The sequence below is a fragment of the Protopterus annectens genome, chromosome 4.part0 (genome assembly GCF_019279795.1).
Source record: "Protopterus annectens isolate FY-2018-M chromosome 4.part0, PAN1.0, whole genome shotgun sequence".
Classification (NCBI taxonomy): Eukaryota; Metazoa; Chordata; order Ceratodontiformes; family Protopteridae; genus Protopterus; species Protopterus annectens.
Window position 1 is genome coordinate 757,051,378 of NC_056733.1, and position 19,577 is coordinate 757,070,954.

General features: G+C 43.8%; 1 protein-coding gene across 2 annotated transcripts in view; it reads right to left on the reverse strand.

Moving 5' to 3' along the window:
- GOLGA3 (golgin A3) overlaps positions 1 to 19,577 on the reverse strand; it is a 1,508,539-nt gene that overhangs the window by 224,254 nt on the left and 1,264,708 nt on the right. The gene's annotated exons all lie outside the window — the stretch shown is intronic.

The following is a 19,577-nucleotide window of genomic DNA, read 5'->3' on the forward strand; positions in this document are numbered from 1 at the left end:
TAAAGCATGCAGCAGACACCATTATATCAGTTTTTCTTGCCCCAGATGTCAGGTGCCCCCATAACGGGAAGGAATTAAATATAAATATGCAAGGTTATACCACCAGCAAAAAAGCACACACACCAAAAAGGTTTTAAGCATAATAAAGGAGAACAGAGGTATAGCCAAAAGAAGTCAGGGGCTGGAGGGAGGGTAACCAGGACTGCAACAGTGAATACACTCAAACATCTACATTTTATGGTAAGTGCACACAACTGTACTATGTTTTTTATGTTTCACTGTTGCAGTCATCACATTTAGGTAGATTCCCAAAGCTAATGATGGGAGGAGGAATTCAGATAGTATTATGACCAGCTATAAGGCCTTGCAAGACTGTAGTGGCAAAACCAGCTCTGGATTTAGAGAAAATAGGCAAATGGTAATGCTTGGTGAAAGTATGTACCAAACTCCAGGTGGCAGCTTCTAGGATGTCCCTTGGTAGGGACACCTCTGAGAAAGGCTGTAAAGGTAGATGCAGCCCTGGATGAGTGTGGTCTTATCCCCTGTGGGATAGGTTTTCCATGGTGCTTATAGCAGAAATTAATGCAATGGCCTATCCATTTAGAAATTATTTGCTTTGAAATGGCCTTCCCCTCTGCCCCTGCAGCAAATGCCACCAGCAGTTGTTCAGATTTCCTTTGAGGTTTAGTCCTGTCCAAGTAAAATCTAAGTTGTCTGTGCCCATCTAAGGAGTGTTCTTTGGGTTAGAAAAGAAGGTTGGCAAATGAATGGACTGATTAAGAGCCACACTGGATACTACCTTGGGCATAAAGGAGGAGTTGGTCCTGAGGGACACCCTGTCCGCATGAAAGATGATGAAAGGCTCCACTGCCATAAGGGCCTGTAATTCAGATACCCTTCTTGCTGAATTTTAACTCTGCACTTGCAGCTGGCTCAGAAGGAGGTAGAGTGAGTTTTTCCAATACAAAGTTAAGATTCCAGGCTGGAGTTGGGGCTCTCCTGGATGGTCTTAAGTTTTTAGCCCCTCTGAGGAACTGCTTGAGCAGTGGATGAGAGAAGAGGGGTGGTTCTGTGTTGTAATGAGCTGAAATGGCTGAGGCATGAATTTTGATAGAGGAAAAAGAAAGGCCCTTGTGAAGCATCTCAGTTAAGTATTGAAGAATCTGAGGTAAATTGGGCACTGCTGTGCCCATCCCTTGAGTTTGGTTCCAAGAACAGAATCTTTTCCATTTTTCAGCATAAGATTTTCTAGTACTAGGCCTCCTTGCCTCCAAAATGCCAACACTTGTTTATTGAGGGATGGTAATGAAGAGGTCAAGCAATTAGCCAGGCTGCCAGGTTCAGGGCTTGAAGCTGAGGATGCAGAATCTGGCCCTCCTGCTGGGACAGCAAGGTAGGGGTCTGAGGCAGATGCCATAGTGCCAGCAGTAACACACTGCACAAGAGGGGGTACCAGTGTTGGCATGGCCAGTCTGGTGCAATCAGTATCGTCCTTGGTTTGTCCTGTTTGATCTTTAGTAGTACTTTGGAGAGGAGAGGCAGAGGAGGAAATGCATAAACTGATAGATTTTTTTCCAGTTGAAGGACAGGGCGTCCACTTTCCAAGCTTGTTTGTGGGGAGTCCTTGTGCAGAATTTGTCCAATTGGCAGTTCTGGGGGGAGGCAAACATGACTATATCTGGGCTCCCCCATTTGTTTATCAACATGTTAAAAGTCTTTGGTTCCAGTTTCCACTCGTGTGGGTCCATGAGATTTCTGCTTAGTTCATCTGCCAGTGTATTTAGATTTCATGGCAGGAATTGAGCCTGTAGATGCACTTGGTAGCTCAAGGCTGTGTTCCACAGAGCAATGGATAGTCTGCAGAGGGGGTATATGAATGGGTTCCCCCCCCCCGCTTCTTTATGTACCACATAACAGTGGTGTTGTCAGTCCTTACCATTAATTGTCCTGAAAGAATGTGGTCCTTGAAGGCTGCCAGAGCATTCTGTACAGCTAAAATTTCTTTTTGATTGATATGCAGCTGCATTTGACTTGGGTTCCATTTGCCCTGAATGCACTTCCCTGCCAGGTGAGCCTCCCATGCATAGTCTGATGTGTCTGTTAGGGTTTGGGCGGCAGGGGGTAGAGTGAATGGTAGTCCCTTGTTTTGGTGGTATGCCTCTGCCCACCAAAGGAACTCTAACTGTAGGCAAGGTATGATAGGAATCTATGCTTCTAGATCTTGAGAATGTTGACACCATAGGCTTTTTAGATACCATTGTAGTTTCCTCATATGCAGTCTTGCATATGGAATTAGGAGAATGCAGGAGGCCATGAACCCCAAGGCTTGCAGTATTTGCCTTGCAGATAACAGGGTTTTTGTGGCCATTAGTTTGAAGTAAGCTGTCAAATTAATTTGTTTCTCTGGCTGAGGAAAGCCATCTGGGAATTTGTGTTCAAGCTTGCTCCCAGGAATATAATTTGCTGACAGGGTACAAGATGTGATTTCTTTGCGTTTATGGTGTACCCCAGACAAGTTAGCACCTTTTGTACAAATGCCAAATGATCCAAAAGTATGTCCTGGCTTTCTGCCTGAATTAGACAATCATCCAGGTATGGGTATATTTGAATATTTCTTTGCCTGCAAACTGCAATGACTGGAGCTAGGCACTTTGTGAATACCCTGGGCGTAGTAGATAAGCCAAAGGGCAGTGCAGAGAACTGATAGTGCATGTAGCCTGCTTTGAAGCGTAGGCATCTTCTGCAAGATTCCCTGATTGGGATGTGCAGGTAGGCTTCCTTTAAATCCAGTGTTGCCAACCAGGCATCCTTGCCCAGCATAGGAAGCAACTGGTGAAGAGTTAGCATCCTGAATTTTGGGATCACCAAAAAGGTGTTTAGGATAGAAAGGTCCAGGATAGGACACTATGAATTGTCTTTTCTGGGTACCAGGAAAAGTCTTGAGTAAAAACCTTGTCCCTTTTCCTCTTCTGGTACAGTTTGAATAGCCCTTATGCTTAAGGGAGAGGGTACTTGCTTTTGAGCCTCTGCCCACTGATTTGGGGGTAGATTTGGCCAACCATTTGGGGTTGGTAATGTGTGGAAGTGAAATCTGTATCCTTGGGAAACTATATTTAAAACTCATTTGTCCTGGGTAATTAGTTCCCAGATTTTTGTCTGCAGAGCAATATTTCCCCCTATAGGAGCAGTCAGTTGAGAAGGGCTTGGAAGTTTTAAAGTTAAGTCACTGCAACAGTTTGCCATAGGGGCAGTCTTACTACTCCCGGATTTGGAAGTGGGAGCCCCCCACTGCTTAGGCCTGTGCGTACTTTGGGACTGAAGCCTGGGTATTCTGCTGGTTCTGGGTTTGGACTAAAGGCCTGGAGGAGGCAAGAAAGGACCAATGCCTACTAAATCTTGGAGGCTGTACCTGTAGGAAATGTTTAACAGTTTGCATAGATTTAGCTTTTTCATCCATCTTTTTAAGAACTTCTTCTGCTTTGTTGCCAAACAGGCAGTCCTGATTTAAGGGAGCATCCAGCAATTTAGCTTTAACATGATCTGGCAAAGATTGCTCCTTAAGCCAAGCATGCCTTCTAAGTACAGGACAGTGATAACAGCCCTGCAAGATGCCTCTAGTGAATCAAAACCACATTGCAAAGTAGGCTTTCCAACTTGCTCAGCAGAATGCATTAAATCCGTATTTGTAAGGACTGCAGATGCATCCTTGAAGGACATCCCTGTAATATCCATCAGGTTTTCTGGGAGCAGGAGGTAAAGAGTCAGGGGCCAGGCTAGATTCCGAAAAGGCATCATCAACAATGTCCAGTACAGGGGGGATAGCTAAAGGCCTGTGTTGGGGCAGGAGTAAGAAATTCCTAAGCCTCTTTTTAGAATCAGAGTAATCCTGGCTTTCCCAGTGAAAATGTTCCCCAAGAGTATTCAAAGTTTCACCAAAAGAGAAATCCTTTGGAGGGGAAGCAGAGGGAATAGAGTCCTCTGCATCAGAATCCTCATAGGTAGATAAGGGTAAATCCTGGTCATCAGAGGAAACAGAAATTTCAGAATCCTGATCAGAAGTATCATAAGCAAATTCAGTCCTAGGTCTCTTAGAGGGGGAAGGTTGGCTTCCCCTGATTAAAGTAATAAGGTCTTCAGCCATTCTTATAATTTGTTTTTTAAGCATAGAGGCCTGACCATGCGGTCTGGGCATTGGTTTGTAAGACATGGTTCGAGTTTTAGGCCTTGAAGAAGAAGATGGCATCGGTTTAATATGCAAGTCAGTAGGCCTGAATACACCATCAGAAGCTGGTGCCTGCACAGTGGCTCCGGACCCATCCAAGGTAGAGACATCCGCAGATTCCACAGTTGAAGCATCTCACGGCATACCGGACTCCGAATGGATCTCAGTAGAAGCCTGCGAATCTGAAGTAGCGGGTATCAGGGGCTGAGAAAGCACCTCACTGAGTACCAGCAAACTGGCGATCAGCTTAGGAGAAGCGTTGTAGGCAGCTTTGGACCTAGGCAGCCTGTCTCTATCTTTATCTTTGCATTTTTTTGGAATGTCGGTAGTTAGATGGCTTACCGAAGACATATCTGGATAATTGAAGCGAGTACCAAAATATTTAGAAGCATAAATATACCAACGATAAATAGTTTGTTATTTAAATAAGGCACAAAACCGACAGCGAGGTACGTCGTGGTCAGGGCCTAGGCAAGGAATACAGTACGAATGAAAATCTTTATGAGGTATTTCCTTTCTACAAGAAATACAACTATTACCTTTTGCTGACATTGGATTAGAGCAAACAAAAGTTATTCCAACGGGGTACTTCACTTTAGTTGAAGACTTTGGTTCTGAAACTCGAAAATGAAAATTTCAGGAGTCGGCCGACCGGCACTTGCGAACTGCTTCTGCTTCGGGCACCGCATGCAAGAAAGACTGATGTAATGGTGTCGGCTGCATGCTTTATACCCCTGAATACCTGACGTCATGGAAGATGAGATAGCAACTGATGCAGGACCTAAGACTTTGATAATCAGGCCGACTGAGGGCTACTGCAAGCAGATAACCCAAATGTGATGACTGCAACGGTGAAACACGAAGAACATCCTTCTTTACTTATGCAGAGTACAGGCAGGTCAATCTGACCCCAAAAAGAGTACAATAAGGAAATGCTACAGTATAACACATTAGGTCATGGTCCTAAAGTTACAAAATGAAAGGGAGTAGGAGAAGTTTGGGGGCAAGAAGGGAGGGAGTTTTGTGCTGCAATGGATTATCTCCTACTTAATCATCTACTTTTCTAGGGAGTTGCTCACACAACTGTGAAACACACACCACAAGGATCATTGTATAGTGACATTCAATACCTATATAGAGAGCACTAAATGAATACAAAAAAATGCTTTGGGGATGAAGTATTCAATGCAGGACTGCAGAGGTAAAACTTGCCCTGCAGTTGGACTAGATGGCTAGCTTTCAGTGCTTAGAGAATGTCAAAAGTCTGAGTTGCTGCCTCACAAATGTCCTAAATGGAAATGGTTTGATAAGAGCAGGGGTCATGACTGCAGCTTTTGCTAGTAACATAAAAAACAACACAACTCATCCAAAAATTTGGAAAGATCTACTTGGTGGCCAGTTTAACCACTCTGGACACTTCATCTGTCTGACATCCTTGCAATACTCAAGGTGCCTGTGGATTCAGATGATGCGTGATCCCTTCCCCTATGCTTTAAGAATTCAGACAATGCAGGGTCCCTTCCCCTTTGTTTTGTGGGTTAGAGAACAAGTGAGGAGTTGGATGACTTGGTTAAAGACCAGCTCAGAGTATACTTTCAGCATAAAGGAGGGAATGCATCAGTGGTTTAATGGAAGACCATGTAAGTGTGTAAGTTTCCTTGCACTTGATGGCTTATAACTCGGACAGTCTTCTGGTCAAAGTCATCAAGAGAGGTTGCCAGGAAAAGGACTTCAACATAAATGCACTAGGTTCGAAGTCCAACTGATGCCAGTCTTTGAATAATAATAATAATGATGATAATTTGGTTACAAGGGGTAAAGCACATGTTTTGCAGACATTTTTTAGATGTACTACACCACCTTCAAAAAGGACTATCAGACAGAGGGCTGATGATGGTTACGTGGAAAGGCATGCCGCTGTCCTGGTGGAAAGGTGCAAATGATTTTATCACACAGAGGGCTGATGATGGTGGTTACATAGAGAGGCATGCTGCTGTGGTGGAAAGGTGCAAATGACTAACACAGATGCCTGATGATGGTTACATGGAGAGGCATGCTGCTGGGGTGGAAAAGTGCAAATGATTTTAACTCACAGAGGACTGATGACAGTGGTTACATGGAGAGGCATGCTGCTACTGGGGTGGAAAGGTGCAAATCATTTTATCACACAGAGGGCTGATGATGGTTACATGGAGAGGCATGTTGCTGCTGCTGTGGTGGAAATGTGCAAATGACTATCACACAGATGGCTGATGATGGTTACATGGAGAGGCATGCTGCTGCTGGTGTTGACAAGTGCAAATGACTTCATCATGCAGAGAGCTGATGATGGTGGTTATATATACAGAACTGGTGGATATAGCCATCCTGCTGGCTGACAGGTTCATTGCAAACCTCACTCCCCTGTCCTTGCCACATACAACACAAAGTAACTCTACTACATGTCCCCCAACTATTATCTCCAAGGAGCAAGTCTTAAATGCCCTCTCCAAGGCTAAAAACACATCCTCTGTGGGACCAGACAACATCCCAGGCTGTTTTCTCAACTAATTAAAACAGGAATTCCCAGGCTGTTTTCTCAACTAATTAAAACAGGAATTAGCAACACTGCTGGGTACCTTGTTCAACCACAGCCTTAGCACAGGTTTCATCCCTGCTGAATGGAGAACAGCTACCTTCATCCCTTTACATAAAGGTGGTGCATCCACAGACCCTGGGAATTATAGACCCATAAGCCTTACCTGCAACACCATGGAGGGTATTCATCACAGACCTTATCGACAAAGATAGAGCTAATCTACAAACATTCGACTCTTCCCTGTTTGACTTCGTCAAAGGGTAATTGTGCCTGTTAAACTTGGTATACTTCTTCGAGATAGTCACCACATCCCTTGATGAAGGCAAAACTGTAAATACAGCCTACCTGGACTTAGCCAAGGCCTTTGACACCACCCCCCACTCAGGCATTATTGATAAACTCACCCAGCTGGGTATCAAACCATATACTGTCAGGTGGGTTGCAAACTGGCTCACCAACGAAACTCATACAGTCAAAATAGGAGACTCTACCTCCTCCAGCAGACCAGTAACCAGTGGTGTACCACAGAGGTCTGTTCTGGGGCACCTACTGTTCAGATTATACTTCTCTGTGGTACAGGCAAAAATTACAGGTCTGTGACTGACAAAGTTTGCTGATGACTGTAAACTAGAAGCAGTCATTTAGTCCTCTAACCTGCAACAAAGACTTAGACTAATGATTGGTGCCAAAGTCATGAACTTACACTCAATGGAAAAAAATGCATCGTCATCCCCTTCAGCAAGGGTGATGTTACTGCAAACTACTCCATAAATAGCAATACCTTAAGCACATGATCACTGATGAGATACCTGGGTATGCAGGTTGATAGCAACCCTACCTTTGATCACCATGTCTCCACAGTAGAAAGGAGGACAGTGTATGTTGCTCACCTCATAAGTAAGGGCACTGCCTCCAGAAAAAAGGAAGTTACAACCTCCCCTGTACTCTTCCTCATTAGGCCAATAATACAGTATAATGCTCCCTTTGGTTTGTACCTCTCATCACCTGCAGCAACTGGAGAGACCGCAAAGATTTCTTACAAAGAAAATTCAAGGTCTCCACACGTCATATGCAGATGGAGTGAATCACTGTCTGTTTACTCTGTGTCGTACAAACTGCTCAGAGGTGACCACTGCCTTACATAGGCAATATCTGATTCTGCCTTAATGGAAATGCTACACATTTGCAAGTCAAACGGTACACGTGTTACATGCTCATGGGGACCTTAACTTGGTATATTACATCAACAGAACTTACTGGAGCGACATACGTATCTCGCAGATGTTACCTCATCTCTGGAACAGACTTCCAATCCATGTTAAGCAGAGCTCCTCACTGACCCTACTTAAGCATAATTTGGACAACTGGATGGGAAACTGTAAATTCACCCCAGGGGTTCCACCTGTGACCCTCTTAGATATGGGTAATAGGTGCTGATCTAGTGTCTACAATAACAGTCACTCTTGGGAAAAATGGTTAACTTGGCTAGGCTTGTAAAGGCCCTAGGGCCATTAGCCTAGTAAACTCCTATGATCTTGTGCTGCTGTGGCTGATGTGGTGGACAGTTGCAAATGACTATCATACAGAGGCTGATGATGGTGGTTACAAGGAGAGGCATGCTGATGCTGTGGTGGAAATGTGCAAATGACTATCACACAGAGGGCTGATGACGGTGGTTACATGGAGTGGTGCATCACAATGGAGAGGTAGGAGAGACCCTTTGGGAGGAGTTATGCTACCCAATACAAAACCTGCTGTTCTGTGTACTTTCTGCATCTCTACTTTGGGAAATATACGTCACAGACTCGCACAGAATCCTTTTAACTGAACATGATTTTCTGGTGTTATTTTTTCTAGCTGCCTGCAGGAGGTTTGTGACCGCCTTTGACAGGCTGCCTTGAAAATTATTGAGTTGAGAGGATTCACATAGCAAGCCTTATGGCCCCCATACTGGGTATACATCAATATGCCACTGCTGTGACTCAGCAGTGTGCAATGCTGTAGGAAGAGGAAAGGACCTTCCTTGGTCATATGGATCAACAAAGAAACCACAGCTGCCTGAACAGACAAGAATGGCAAGTGGATCTCTGACCTGTCCATCCGTATTTTTTCAAAACCCTTGGCAAAAGTGTAAGGAATGAAAAACATACAGAATGTACACTGCCTGCAATGTGTTGAATGCTTCCTCTTCTTGAACTTTTGGCCTTGGGAATTTGCAGCAAAACATCTGCAGATGGTGATTCTTGTCCCAGGTGAAAAAGACCACCAATGAGTACAACTCACCTACAAAACGACAACCTGAACACTCTGCTCCAGCTTCTACTCATCGCTATTGACAAGAGTAGCTGAGACTCTTTGCAATCACCTTCTCTGTTGAGTGGATGTAGACTACCTAAGGAAAGTGCAGGTGTGTTACTGACTACCAATTAATGTAGGTATTATGGTGTAGTCAGTTATAATTTTCAAGGAGCTTTGCCATATGTGTAATCCTACTACCAGAGTTTGAGTCCAGCCCCTTTTCCCTTAAACAACCTTACAGTTCCCTCAATTTATTTAGATATCTCCACATCTTGATATAAAGGTGGCCTTGCATATGACCATCTTCTGTTTTTTCTTATTCCAGTGTAAATCATAGTCAGCCTGTGCTTTACACTGGGGTAAGAAAAAACAGAAAATGGTCAACTGTAAAGTATAACAAAACTATAAACCAGGCTGCACTTCTGGAATAAGGATACTTTAGAAGCCACATGATACAGTACTGACAAGTTTTGCACCCCTCTCTACACCAGTCATGAAGGGGGACAAGTATAACCATACGAAGGAGGGAAAGAAGCAAGTCTCACATCATAGTCCTTGTTTTATTTGAATAAGGAGCTCCATCAGTGCTCTTCCTTTTCCAGCCAAGGTAAGGCTGGGAGAGGGTGTTCCAACAACTGGGAATGCTAATCCCACGGATTTCTGAGACACAAATGGATTTTTCATGTATACATATTCAAGCCAGTGGGACCATGAGAGTGAAAGCAATGCATCCTAATATACTGAGGACTTTTCTGGCTGTCCAATGAGACCTTCTTGTCATTCACTGAAAGTAGAATATGAGTGAGAGCACTTTTCTGAAAGAAGCAGCATCTTAAATTTTAGTACTCAGCAGCACTCTCATGATGACTGTTCCCTGAGAGGCTGTTAGTTTGACTTTTGCAGACTCTGCTTACAGCCTAGTTTCTGTAGGAAGTGTTATGCAAAGGATATGGCTTTTTGGGAATCTTTTTGGGACTGAGCTTGGAGGCAACAGTCATCTAAGTATGGGTAAATATGCATCCTGTATGCCTAAAATGGACCAACTAATGGAGCTAGACATTTGGTAAATGCCCTTAGGAGAAGCAGCTAAACCAAAGAGCAAGGAAGTGAACTGCAAGTAGCCACCCTCTTTCAGTAATGCTAGGAGGAGTCTGACTTCTTTGTTTACTAGGATATGCAGCTATGAATGTTTAGATCCACAGTGAACATGTAGGCTTTGGGACACAATGAAATGAGAACATGGAGGTTAGCAATCTGGATTTGGGAACCAGTTTAGTCTGGATACATTCAGAATGGGTCTCCACAGCAGATCTTTTTTTTTTCAAAGAACAACTTTGATTTTAAGCTTTTTCATTCATGGTCTCTGGGGACCACTTTCATGGCCTCTTGCTCTAACATTAGTTGTAAAATGGGTAAAATAAGATCTGTGCTTGGTCTGACAAGACTCTTGGTAACCCCCTGCCTAGAGGTTTGCACTTGGATCCTAGACAATACTCCTTTATAATGATCCCTGGTGTGTTCTGTTATATATATTGATTCCCTTCTCAAGCTCAAAGTTTCAAAGCTTCAAACTACAAAAGGTCGAGACCATAAAATTGAAGTTTTGAAACTCTGAACGTTTGGAATGGAGATTGACGTACAGATTGGGTATGGGAAATGTATCATTTTCCTCACTGTAGTGTGATCTTGGAGTTAATACATTTATTTATCAGGAGGTGTGGGGGGTGCAGGGGGGCTTGCCCCTACAAAATCATAAAAAAAAAAATATTATTATTTTTTTTTTATTACAATTTTGAAGTTCCAAAGCTTCGATCTTATGGTCTCCCCCATTTGCAATTTGAAGTTTTGAAGCAGAGTCTGTAAAGTAGATCCATATAATTGTGTGTGTGTGTGTGTGTGTGTGTGTGTGTGTATATATATATATATATATATATATATATATATATATATATATATATATATATATAGACACACATACATGTGCGTGAGTCTGTGTATATTTAGAGTTGGCATAAGGTGTTTTCCTCAGAAACGAGGTACAGAGTTTGATCCCCCCCCCCCCCATCCACATAACCTTGGGAAACTTCCTAACATACCCTCATCTAATAAATACCCATGATACACTGGGACACAAATATGTTAGACTGCACCTCTATGCTTTTAAAGACCCTGGTGGTCATTAGGTTCACAGGTATATAGTAGGCTATTTGTCTATCGTGATTGCACTCCACTCCTCCAGAGAGCCAGCTAGGTCCACTAAAGGAGCCCATGATCTTAGGCTGGCCTCTGAAGCCAAAGATAATTATAAATCCTTCTTCAGCTATGTTAGAAAACTAAAAAAAATACCCTACATTGCTCAGTACTTACACATAATGACATCACTTATTCTGACCCTACAGGCACTGTCAATATCCTTGCAAACAAATTTAGTGCCAGCTACACCCTTGAGACATCTATCCAAAGCCCTGAAAAAAGTGAATCCCTTACTCCGTCAACTATCCCTACAGATCATTTACTAAAAGTCCTAACCAAGACCAAAAATACTTCCAACCATGGGATATGGGCAATATACCTAATTTTTTAATTAACAGTACCTAACATGTCCTTGCAAAACTACTCCTTAAACCATTTAACTCAAGTTTGGTTTACTAGTTTTGTCAATGATGAGTGACACACTGCAGTGGTGATAGATGTCCATAAAGGTGGCCTTATAACTGATGCAGGTAATTACTGACCTCTCAGTCTTAAAAGTTTCATCTGCAACATCATGGAATGTATTACAACTGCTCTGATCTCAAACTATTATTTATTTATTGTACTTGTTAACCGGGAAAGTCTACTTGACCTAGGTGAGCCTATTTTCAGTACAGGCCCAGGGAGAAAAGCTCCACAATAACATTAATAGTACATACAAGAAAAAGCACAATATACAGTGTATATACAGTCTCAATGCATGGAAATAAATATTAAACACAATGGTACAAGTTATTTACAAACATTACACATCAACATTGTATACCATTTGATCATTGAGGATGGAGTTAGTCAGGTAGGGTAGCAGTTTTGATTGTTTCTTGGAGTTTTGCAGGCATAAGCAGTTGAATTCAGCTACTACAATATCAAGAATCTTGCAGACTTCACCGCTGATGGCTTGGGTTTATGAAGGCTAGACTAAACACTAAAACATCTCTGAAAGGGTTACAGAGGCTGTAGATGGGGGCCATGCAGTACACACAATGTATCTAGACCTGGGCCAAGGTCTTCAACACTATTCCTATGCTGGCATCATGTAGAAGCCAAATATTTAAAAAAATGGCCTGTTTATAGTAAAACTGAGAGCAAACTGGTAGAAAGTCAGAATACATACTTTGTGGATTGTTGGCACCTCATTAGAAATTATGAAGGTGAACAATGCTGTCCCACTGGCCATGGCACTAAGATCTCTCCTTTTTGGCCTTTGCCTCTTAGATCTTCAAGCAGACCCAAAAAAAAAAAAGTGGCTAACCATGTGCGCAGTTGATGACAAACTTGTGGAGGGGGGTGTTAAGTCACCCTCTTGACGCCCAAACCCTCCAGAATGAACTCTTCCTAATAAACTGTTGATGGTACTGCACTTTTGACAATTAGTTTCAGCCCAGTTTTAGTACTTTACTTTGGGTACATAACCCCCACCCCTCATCATACTGCATAGTGGAACAATACGAAACAAAAATGTACTCAGGGTCCAAGGAACCTGGGTTGACATTTCTCCCTCTTGACTATCATGTGACAACACCTGACAGGAAGTCCTTTTATTAACACAGCTAACAGCCAAAATAATAATTTCAAGATCTAAAGAGGTAATCACTCCCTTATACTCACCACTGATGAGACCAAATGGAGAGTATAATGCCTCCTTCATAGGTAGGTACTAGGTTATCAGCCCTAGAACCTATATAAGCCTAGTCAAAGAGTTCCCTGGCTTTCGCTACCTAAGAAAGTTATTTTCCTGTGCCCCTGACAAGCAGAGCCAAAGAGGTGATTCCCAGGGAGAATTTCCTATTTCCCATCCAGTTGTCTAGATTCCTATTAAAGAGGGCTAATGAGGGGCTTTTGCTTGAGGTGAATAGGTAAGTCTGTTCCAGAGTATGGGAAGTCTCTGGGACAGGAATCTATCCCTCCAGCATGTTCTGTTTATTGTGGTGGCAAGGTTCAGGTCCCTGGAGTATGTGGCACACAGAGATTGGGGTTTATTTAAGTGTAGCATGTCCAGCAGAACTGGGTTTGACATGGCTTTGTAAGTTAGGCAGACATCGCCTCTGAGTAGGTGATAAGCGACGGAGTAGAGCTGGAGTTTTTTGAGGTGGTCTGCATATGGCATCTGTTTGAGGCCAGAAATCCTCTTAGTGAGGTATTTCTGTGGCCTTTTCAGTTGTAAATGTCTTGCGAGGTACATGCCAAACTGGGCATTGTACTCAATGATTGGTCTGATGAGGGATTAGAGGAGAAGAACAATGACCTCTTTTTCCAGAGGATAACCCTTTAGTGATGAGGTGTGCCACCTAGAAGGATTTCCTGACTACTGTGGCAATGTCATTGTCAAAGGAGAGACTAATGTCCACCTGTGTCCCAAGGTCTCATTACATTTTCGGTGTTAAGTAGGCTACCGCCTATGTGGTAGTTCATGGGTACAGTGTTTTTCCCAAAGGGCATTGAGCTTGAGGCCATGACTTTGACACCGAGCATCAGTCTCAGTGAGGCCCCTTTGTAGAATGTCCACATCATTTAGCGATTCTATTATGCCTCCCAGTCTGCAACCATCTGTGAGCTTTGTTAGCTAAAGACCTGCTGTATTAGCCTGGACTTCTGAGAAATAGATGCCAAACAGGAGAGGACCCAGTACTGAACCCTGTGGTACTCTGCTTGTCACTGGCTTGAAGTCGGATTTGGAGTCAGCTACTTTCACTGTGTGGGTTCTGTCAGTGAGCCAGTTGGCCACCCATCTTGTGACATAGGGATTTATGCCCATTCTAGTGAGTTTATCTAGAATTCCAGAGTGGGGGATGGTATCAAAAGCCTAGGCGAGGTCAAGATATGCTGTGTGCACCACCTTACCCTCGTCCATGGCTCTGGTGACTGATTCAAAGAAGTCAATCAGGTTCAGGAGACATGATCTACCTTTTACAAACCCGCAATGAGTGGGGTCCAGCGTTTACAGGTTACCTATGTCTTTGTTTATAAGCTCTATGATGATACGTTTCATGGCCTTGCAGACCAGGCTCGTCAGGCTAATGGGGCGTCAGTTCCCAGGGTCCGTGGTGGCGACCCCTTTGTGGAGTGGGATAACCATTGCTAAGCACCATTCAGTAGGCACAAAGCCTGAAGTGAGGCTATGATTGAATATGGGGTGCCAGTTCATCCTGTAGTTCGTGCAGAACGCATCCTGGGATGTTGTCTGCTCCCACGGATGTTGTGTTTTTGGCTTTGGAGAGTGCGTCTTAACTTGTGCATCTGTGATTACAGGGGCTATGCATTCTTCTGGTATACGGATGGGCCCTTTGGGGGGTAAGGGCGGGGTAAAGTTTGCACTGAAACTATCTGCCAGGATGTTGGCAATATCAGTTGGTTCGGTATATCTAGTGCCGTTGTTCTGTAGCTCGGAGCAGATTTGAGTGTTGCCATTGAGATTCTTGACAGTTGTAGAATGCTTTGTTGTTGTCTTTAGAATCAGCGGCAATTTTATTTTCATAGCTAGCTTTGGAGGATTTTATGAGGGATCTCAGCTTCTTACCGAGGCTGAACAGGGAGTTTCTGCAATCAGGGGATTTTACTTTTTTTTGCAACAGCTTCTTCCTTCTGTTGTAGAGTTTATTTATGGCAGGGGGCCACCAGATTGGCTTGCTTTTTTTGGAGGATAGAGTCTTGGTTCTGTTGGGGATGGCAAGATCCATGCACTCGTGTATGTGTTTATACAGTGCATGTGTATAGGATTCAGCAGTCATACCTCTATTATCTGTCCGCACGGGTGTAGTGAAGTTTGCCACTTCTGTCTTAAGGAGCGTGAAGTTGGCTTTGGAGAAGTTTTTTAAGATGGTTTCCTTAATGGGAGGGAGTGGAGGTGGAAAATTGATGTCTAGGGTGATTAGCTTATGGTCAGACCTGACCAGTGAGGAGTTGACCTCTGGCTTGGAACATCGGTCACCCATGTTGGTAATGACCAGGACCAGGATATCGCTGCCCCTGGTGGGGGTATGGACTAGGTGATCCAGGGCATTGGAATTTATGAAATCCAGAAAGTGTTGAGCTAATGCGTTAGTACATGAGTAGTTTTCCCAGTTGATGGTGGGGTAGTTGAAATCACCTATTATTAGGGTATTGGGCTGTACCTTAATATTATCCAGTATGTGGAGGAACGTGGAGTGGGCATCCTGGAGCATAGCGGGTGATCTGTAGCAAGCTACAACCTGGATTGCAGTCTTACCCACTGTTAGTTGCACTTGGATAATTTTGGATACATTATGTTGAACAACTAGCCTGGAGGTGCGGATATCCTTAATGAATATGGAACACTCCTCCTCCTTTAGTGTTTCGGTCCAGGTTAGGTAGCCAAAAGATGTGGTACAACTTATAGCCTGGTAATGCAGGGGTGCTCTCTGGAGTCTTGAACCAGGTCTATGTTACTGCACAGACGTCAATGTTCTCCATTTTAAGGAGTGCTTTGAGTGATTGCATTTTGAGGTTTAGACTTCTAGCACTGAGTAGCATTACCCTTAGTTTTTGCTTTCTTGTACCTGCTACGGTGGTGGGTTTGTCATTTGAACCTTGCCTAAAAAAGGCACTATAGAGGTGGCAAGAGCCTTAGCCAGTATCCAGAATCCCAGGGGTGATAGACGCAGGCCATCTCTGGCAAAGCATCATGGTCTGTCGATCATGTCGTCCCAGGCAGACGGACACTGGATCCCCTATGAATGACACCAGAAGCTTAGCCAATTGTTGAAGTCAATCATTTTGTCCTTGAACTGTGGTATCATTCTGGGCGATGGCAGGATGCTACTCAGGGCTAGGGTCATACCTGCCTTGGCTACATGATCCGAGAGCTCCTCCATGTATCTCTTCATGTAGTCCAGGGAGGTACATCTCAGGTCATTCACACCAACATGGACAATGACAGAGTCATATTTGTACTTGTTGCGGAGTGAGCTGAGTGCATGCATTATGTGGCGGATCCTGGCACCCCAACAGGCAGATGACAGTAACTTTCTTCCTGTTTACCCTGGTGAGTGGGACATCAGTGTGCCTGACTATAGAGTCACCTATGACAAGTGTGTTGTGTATATTGTTTTGCCTTAAGGGCTGAGGTTGAGTGGTACACTGATTTTTGTGGTCTATGTGTCGTTTGGATAGTGGGGGGTGGTTGCTTGCATTTCTGCTTTGGAGGTCTATGTTATTTGGGCAGAGCTTTATTCAGAGCCTCCGCGAATGTAGGTGTGGGTTTTGTGTTACTATGTGTGGGTTTAGGTGGTGTACAAATTGAATTACTATGTGTTGAGTATGGTGTAGTGCAGGTGTTTACCTTCTCCTCTTGACTGTCTAGTCCAGTCTTGGCTGGAGAAAGCCTGGCTTCCAGTTTGGTTATATAAGTGCATCTCTCACAGGTTGTAGTGTTGGGTGGTAGGAAGAGAGGGTTGTCAGTGTACATGAGGCAACTGCTACATTGCCCCCAAGATGCCCAGATTCATCAGGTGGACAGGAGAAAACAACGGGAGCTGACCCTTAGACATGCCTAGATGGATGCTTTTTAATTTAAGTACTAAAAACTTTTTCCCTCCTGACAAGTGAGTAAAGTTGAGTGATGTAGTAAATTGTAGTTTATTTAGTGCTTTCAACGTGTTTTGAACAAGTGCTGAGCACAAGGATGCAGTTTTAAGTGCTAAAACTAGAAAAAGTACAGTTTTGTACCTACCATAAATGTAGATGTCCGAACAGGATAGCATCTGCAGTCATAACAAATGGGTTGTCCTGTCGTCAGGCAGCCCTTCGGTCGGCCGGATTCCAAAGTCTGGGTCTGGCCTCGGCTGGTGTCGCACTTCACCTGACGTCATCTCTGCTGGTCTTCGGGTATAAAGGCATCAGCCGACGCCATTTTCCTCAGTGTTTCTTGCCCCAGATGCCAGTTGCCCTCTTGGAAAACTAAATTTTGGGTAAATGCCAATGTTTCCAAAAAAAAGGTAGGCAAACACAAAAAAATAAGCATGTATGTACATATATACAAACAAATACACCATAAGAGATCCCCCCCCAGCTAGCTATTAGGAGGGTAAATACCTAGGAATACCACAGAGGAAGGAGGTGACTGCAGATGCTATCCTGTTCGGACATCTACATTTATGGTAGGTACAAAACTGTACTATGTCCTTCAAGGATGCATCTGCAGTCATAACAAATGGGTAGAATACCATAGCCAAACTAGGGGAGGAGGAAGAAGAATTATGGTGTAGTTAGGATCCCTTGCAATACAGCAGTGGCAAACCCTGCTCGGGATCTAGAGTATAGAGGTAAGTTATAATGCTTGGCAAATGTATGCACGGAGGTCCAAGTAAATAATGTCCTTGGTTGCCACTCCTCGTAAGAAAGCTGTGGTAGTGGCTGTAGCCCTTGTAGAGTGAGGTCTTATGTTCTGTGGAATTGGTTTTCCATGGTAGGAGTAACAGAAACTAATGCAATTTCCTATCCACTTGGAAATTGTCTGTTTGGAAATTGCTTTTCCTTCCCTTTCTGTTGCATAGGCCACTAGAAGCTGGTCAGTTTTTCTATTGCCCTTGGTTCTGTCCAGGTAGTAGCGCAACTGTCTATGTACATCCAAGGTATGCAGCAGTCTTTCCCCCCTGTTCTGTGGGTTGGGAAAGAAGGTAGGTAGGTGGATTGCCTGGTTTAGAGACACTCTGGATACCACCTTAGGCATAAATGTAGGATTAGTTCTCATGGATACTCTATCTTGATGGAAGATTAGGAAGGGTTGTACTGCCATTAAGGCCTGTAGTTCAAACCCTTCTTGCTGAAGTAATTGCCAGTAGGAAAGCAGTTTTCCAGGATAGGTGTTGAAGATCTGCTGTTGCTGCTGGTTCGAATGGAGGAGTGTCAAATTTTCTAGCACAAAGTTCAAGTCCCATGCTGGTAATGGTGGTTTCCTAGGAGGTTTTACATTCTTGATTCCTCTGAGGAACTGCCTGAGTAGAGGATGTGAGAAGACAGGGGATCAAGCTGTATTCTGCAGAAATAGCTGATGCATGTATCTTGATGGAGGAATAGGACAGGCCTGTATGGAGAAGCTCTGCCAAATACTCCAGGATGTTGGCAATATCTATCTTTGACACATCTTTTCCTCTTTCAGTGCTCCAAATGACAAACCTTTTCCATTTCTCTGCATAGTTCCTTCTTGTAGAAGGTCTGCGGGCCTCCAGGATAATGTCTTTAACCCTTTGGGATAAGTCTGGGTTAGTTGCTGTTATGTAATGTTCCAGGCAGTTAGTTGCAGAGTTTTTAGATTTGGATGCATGATGTTGTAGTCTTTCTGAGTTAACATCAAAGGCATCAGGGGTAGTGTCCACGTTCTCCCCCGTGACATGCTCCTCAGCAATGGGTACCAGTGTTGTCTTGGCCAATTTGGAGCTATCAGAATTATCCTTGGACGCTCCTCTTTGATTTTTAGTAGTATCTTGTGCATCAAAGGAAGAGGTGGGAATGCATATGCTGTCAGGCCTTTCCAACTGAAGGATAGAGAGTCCACTTTCCATGCAAGTGTGTGGTATGTCCTTGTGCAGAATTTCTTGAGTTGGTGATTGAGAGGGGATGCGAACAGGTCTATTTGTGGCATTCCCCATTTCTGTGTGATGGCCTTGAAGATGTCTGGGTGTAGCATCCATTCGTGAGCATCCGAGGTAGTTCTGCTTAACATGTCTGCTAGGATGTTTTCTTTTCCCGGTACAAATAGTGCCTGTAACTGAATGTTGTAGCTCAGAGCCATATTCCATAGGTCCAGAGTCATTCGGCATAGGGGGTATGAATGAGTGCCTCCCTGTTTGTTGATGTACCACATGACTGTGGTGTTGTCTGTCCTTATCATCAAATGGCCTTCTTTGAGGAATGGTCTGAAATTCTGGATTGCTAGTTTTACTGCCAGCATTTCTTTTAGATTTATGTGCAGGTGTAGTTGATCTGGGGTCCATAATCCTTGTATGCATTTGTCCAGCATGTGGGCCCCCCAACCTAGGTCTGAGGCGTCCGTTGTGATGGTTTGGCTTGCTTGAAAGTTGTGGAAGGGCAAGCCTGGGTTTGACTGGCATGCTTGAGCCCACCATAGGAACTCTTGTTTCAGGCATGGGATTAGTGGTATTTCGGTTTCTAAGCTGTGCCTGTGTTGAGACCATAAATTCTTTAGGTACCACTGTAGTTTTCTCATATGCAATCTGGCATGGGGGACCAGGATTATGCATGATGCCA